General features: G+C 32.5%; 1 long non-coding RNA gene across 1 annotated transcript; it reads left to right on the forward strand.

Annotated features, from left to right (window-relative positions):
* The first annotated feature begins 1,268 nt into the window (after positions 1 to 1,268).
* On the forward strand, positions 1,269 to 1,893 carry LOC140446844 (uncharacterized). The gene is made up of 3 exons (XR_011951518.1): positions 1,269 to 1,452; positions 1,504 to 1,693; positions 1,749 to 1,893. It is a non-coding gene; the product is annotated as an uncharacterized lncRNA (long non-coding RNA).
* Positions 1,894 to 5,836: the final 3,943 nt, after the last annotated feature.

Raw genomic sequence — 5,836 nt, forward strand, 5'->3', positions numbered from 1 at the left:
AATATTAAGAAAACTAAATTCATGGTTGTCAGCCGTACAAATTTAGATCCCGGGGCACTAATGGCAGGTAGCGAAGAGATCCAGAGAGTCGACAGATTCACTTACCTCGGAACTACCCTCAACGTACAATGGGACTACGCTCAAGAGATTAGATCCAGAATTGAAATGGCACGGTCTACATTTATTAAGTTGAGATCCTTGCTGTGCTGCAGTGATCTCAGTTTGGGAACCAAGATGCGAATAGTGAGGTGCTACGTTCTTCCAGTGTTACTGTATGGAGTTGAAGCCTGGACACTGACGCAAGCCACTGAAAAACGAATCGAAGCCTTCGAGATGTGGATATACAGAAGGATACTAAAAATACCTTATGTGGACCATGTCACCAACGTTGAGGTCCTACAGCGCATGACAAAAGAAAAAGAAGTGCTTAATTTAATTAAACAACGCAAGCTTGAGTATCTCGGCCACGTGATGCGGAACGAAGAAAAATATCGAATTCTTCAACTTGTTATGCAGGGTAAAGTATTTGGCAGAAGAGGACCGGGACGCCGTCGTATCTCGTGGTTGAAAAATCTCCGACAATGGTTTGGGATGACCTCAGCGGAGCTGTTTCGCAGAGCAGTCAACAAAACCATGATAGCCTTGATGATCGCCAACATCCGGACCGGATAAGGCACTGAAGAAGAAGCTCAAGTATCGGTCGATGCATGAGGTCGACCTTGAATGAAATTTGTGTTCTATAAACCGTTCTCAAGTACGAAGTCGAGCTTGAGTACGCAGAAATGACAGCTCGTACTCAAGCATCGGATCGACCTGACTTGAGCACGGGATCCTAACCTAACTTTTGTTGTTCATATTTGTGAAATTTGTTTTCCGATTCGCTAAAAAATGTATGACGAAGTTGACGAATTTTTAGACTTTATTGATCATATTGAAGAAGGAAATCAACCGGAACGTATACCAAAACGATATATTCGTGATATGGAAAAGCCCATGGAGTTTTACCGCGATGTTGAATTTCGTCAACGGTATCGTTTCAACAAAGATACCGTTGCAGATACCATTCTGCCTCTGGTATTTGAAGGTCTACGAAAAGCAGACAATCGTGGTTTACCAATATCTCCAATATTACAATTGTTAATTTGTTTAAGATTTTATGCTACATCTAATTTTCAGGTTGTATCTGGTGATTTGCAGGGTATTAGTCAATCGACAATAAGCAACACCATTAAAAATTTATCAATATTAATAGCTCAACGCTTAAATGATTTTGTAGGGTTTCCCCATACTGGACAAGGATTTAGGAGGAATATAACAAGTTTTTATGAGGTTGCCTATTTTCCAAATGTTTCTGGGTGTATTGATTGCACCCACATCAAGATATCTAATCCAGGTGGTAATAATGGGGAAGTATTTCGTAATAGAAAAGGCTTTTTTTCATTAAATGTGCAGGTATAGATTGATCTTTCTTATCCAGGCCCTCATTATATAAATAAATTGCAGGTTGTTTCAGGTCCTAGAAGAGAGATTATGGATATTGTTGTTCGACATCCCGGATCAAGTCATGACAGCTTAATATTTGATCGAAGTGCATTACGAGTTAGAATGGAAAGAGGTGAAATTCCAGGATTATTAATAGGTGACAGTGGATATGCATGCCGACACTATCTACTTACTCCAGTATTACAGCCAGGTATTTATTGATAATTGGCTAAAAAATAGGTTATTTGATGGATATCTCTTTTTAGGTAATGATCAAGAAAATAGGTATAATAGCACATATAAGAACAAGAAATGTTGTTGAAAGGCTATTTGGAACCTGGAAAAGACGGTTTCCTTGTCTTCAACGAGGTCTACAAACTAAATTAAATACATCTCTTGCAATAATATGTGCTACAGAAGGACTTTATAATATAGGTTTACAAGAAAATAATAATGATGATGATGATTTTGTAGAAAATATTGATGTGCTAGTAAATAGAAATGTTAATGATATGGAACGAGGTTTAAATTTTAGGAGACATTTTATTCACCAATATTATGCATAAGAATTAAAATACATTATTGAATACTTATCTTATTATAGATAGATATATGTTAGCATCATCATTAGCTTGGTAACACTTTTTATTCATGATTTGTTCTTTTAATTTTTAAAATTTCAATATTTAATTGTATTTCTTCCTTATATCTAACTTTTGTTCAATTGGCATTTGTTTAGTTTGAGAATACATTATTGAATACTTGTATTATGTTAGCTGTAGTATGTTTTATCTTATTTCTCAAAATATCAGCATCATTATCATTAGCTTGATTACACTTTTTGTTCATGATTTGTTCTTCCAATTTTTTATTTTTCAAATTTCAATATTTTATTTTATTGCTTCCTTATACACAAGCTTTTTTCAATTGGCATTTGTTTGTTTAGTTTGAGAATACATTATTGAATACTTGTATTATGTTAGATGTAGTATGTTTTATCTTATTTCTCAAAATGTAAAAAATGATTATCATTAGCTTGATTACTTTTTGTTCATGATTTTTTTATTTTTTAAATTTCAATATTTTATTTTATTTCTTTCTTATATCTAATCTTGTTCAGTTCAATTCAAACTTGTTTATTTTGAGAATACATTATTGAATACTTATATTATGTTAAATATAGTATGTTTTTGTCTTATTTATAAAAATGTATTTTTTATGTTTTAATTTAAAATAAATGAGGGTTTTTCACTCACTATGCTCAGACAACTTAAGCAAGTATGTCTTTACTGAGTACAAGGAGTTTCCCTCCTTTTAATTAAGTGTTTATTCCTTTCATAAAACCTTTCCTTACCAAATAAAAATTATACAAATTTAGAATATCAATATTCTTTATATAAAAAATTATACAGTTATAATTAAATACAATATAAAATAGATTATTTTATTTTATAGCTTCATCAGGAGTAAACTGTAAAACAATTAGAACATTACAAAAAAATGATGTAATTATATATATATATATATATATATATATATATATATATATATATATATATATATATATATATACATTTATATATTGCAGTGGCGGCAATTTACTAAAAATTATGCAAACTCAGCATTTTAATAATTTTCAGTAAAAAACATAAAAATATGATCTATGTAGTGTAGCAGTCACAACTGCTAACATATAATTAATTAATATAATTTATTATTAAAATCCTAAAACCCCTCAGAATCCCGTTTATGAAACGTTTATGGGCAATAGACGAGAAGATGCGCAAACTAAAGTCATCAAGTCGGCTAAAGGCAGTTTTGGCCAACAACTCACACAGAGAGGTGTATTTCTCCAAGCCTTAACCGGCATTTTTTTTTGTCTTAAAATCGAGTAAAAAATCTGGGATTGGATTTAATGTTTTCCCCGAACATCAAGGGAGAAATTGGAACAAATGATAAAAATCTTGATTGAAAAAAAACCGGCTTCCAAATCTGCAGAAATGAATATTTTAAACCCGGCTTCCAAATCTACTGAAATAATTATTTAAAACCCAGATTTCACCCGATTAGGATAACGTTTAATATTAGAAGTAGTTTAACCAAACACCTACTTCAACCCATTGGTAACCAGGAACCGATTGTCTCCAGAACCACAGCGTTCTTCGTCATTCGTTTTTTTCGAGGCCTCAAGGACCGTCAGAGTCTTAAGGGGACCTAACCAGGACAGCTGTAGTGTTGTGACAGACATTAACAACAAGTTTCTCAGGGTTAAGGTTTTTCTTGTAATTTACAACTTTGTATATGCATATACCAAGGTTAGTACTTATTACAGTTTTTGTATCAGCTATAAAAAGTTAGGTAAATAGTTATTAATTAATTAAACTAGATTCATTGATAGGGAAGGGGTTCATGATTTTTGTATAGCGGGTTTTAAAAGGGAAGGGAAGAAATTTATGTATCAGGGTTTTTAAAAATTATATATATATATATATATATATATATATATATATATATATATATATATATATATATATATATATATCTTTCCGAGTCTGTTGGCCATACTCATCACACTTGATCACTTTAGATATCTCCCAGCATCTATGTGTAAGCATAACACTTACACATAGATCTGGTGTTTAGCTGCTTGGACACATATTAGTCGTATATTTGTTAGGTAAGGTAGTTTCTTTTGTATAACCGTCACGGTTTTTTTTTAGTATTTATATTCCCTACCTTACCTATCTAGGATTTAACTTTCGTAACTAACCTTAGTGTTAAGATTTCGCTTCTCCCATGGACTTAGATTATATATTTACTAATACACCTTTTTGTTTGGCCCAGTAGTGGGGGTCCTTCATTTTGTCGTGGCTTTTTGGTCCTCGCATACCGTAGCCCCACTACTGTAATTATATTTTCTATATATAGATATAGGTGAGTTTTGTTAGTTGTTAATATTATAAATATATTTGTTACAAGTAGTTTTGCTTTTATTTCAGTTCCTGCTTACAGTTATAATATAACAGAACAAGGTCAATAGTGTCTTTTCGGTTTTTAAACATTACTACAGGGTATTAAATCAATAGTACTTTATTCCTTGTTGTTCATAACTTCATTTATTTTTTTCGTTAATTTCCTTCAGAAATTAGCTGGCGCCCATTTCAGTATTTTCCTAGGCATCTCCGGATATTCTCTTATCTTACCCCTTTTATAGTTCCAGATTTTCCGGTGCATTATTATATTGTATTCTTTTGGATAAAAAGATCTCTTTTCCCCTTATCTCAAAGCCAAATTCTAGTGTAGTGAGGCTAGCCCGAATTCGTGCTTGAGGTTTTGTGTCTCTGTGTTCTTTTGAGCTAAGCCATTCTTTTTATTATAACTTCTTTGCTAGTTCTTCTCTAATTTATCATCTCCTTCTCCATATACCACCCCATAAACTTTATTTAGGTTTCAATTGGCTAGACCCAAACGTGGGGCGTCTTTTTTTTGCACGTACTTTTGGCTTTATATCTTTGGTTTTTTTTCTCCCACTTTAATTTCTGGTTGTGTACCTTTGGTGTTGTATTTTAATTTTCAGCCGTGTTCTTTAACTCTTGATTTCCTAACTGCAACATTGGTTTTTGTATTTCAATATTTAGTTTATCTACATTATCTATTAAATATACCCGTAGTACCCTTGTTTTGCTATATTGTGGATAGACTGAATAAATTGCTTTATTTTTTTTGATTAACTAAATATCCATATTGGATTAATAATAAATAACATAAGTATATATTAAAAAGGGAAAATTATTTAAATATTTTAAATTTAACTATCTTAACACTATAAAAGTCCGGAGTAGCACCAAAGTAATTCACCACTGTCTGGAAGTAACATTTTTTGAAATTTCTAGGTTTCTCAGGGATTGTAGCCGTACCTTGCATCTGAGTTCACGACTGGATAAACAAGCAAACATTACTGGTAAAATAATTCAATTATAATAATAACCTGGAAACATAGAGTAAGTTAGACTTTACCTATTTTATCATAGTTTCCCTCATATATTTTCTGGTATATTTCCCAGTTGTATAAAATGTCTGCTTTCAAGGTAGAGCATCTGTTAGGTCCAGAATTAGAGTACGAGTTGAGAGTCCGTCACTTAAACGATCCATCTTTGACAACAGTGGAAAGGAAAAGGGTAGTGTTGCGTGGTGCATTAAAGCAAGCTGCAGCAAATCGGAGTTATGCTATTCTGTCTGCTTCCCATCTTAATTTTAAGGACGAGATTGCGGAAATAGAGGTTACTCTTGCAGATCTGGTGGTCAAAATTAGTTCTTTTGTTGGTTCTCCTAGTGATACTGCCTATGCTCGCTA

The sequence above is a fragment of the Diabrotica undecimpunctata genome, chromosome 7 (assembly GCF_040954645.1).
Source record: "Diabrotica undecimpunctata isolate CICGRU chromosome 7, icDiaUnde3, whole genome shotgun sequence".
Lineage (NCBI taxonomy): Eukaryota > Metazoa > Arthropoda > Insecta > Coleoptera > Chrysomelidae > Diabrotica > Diabrotica undecimpunctata.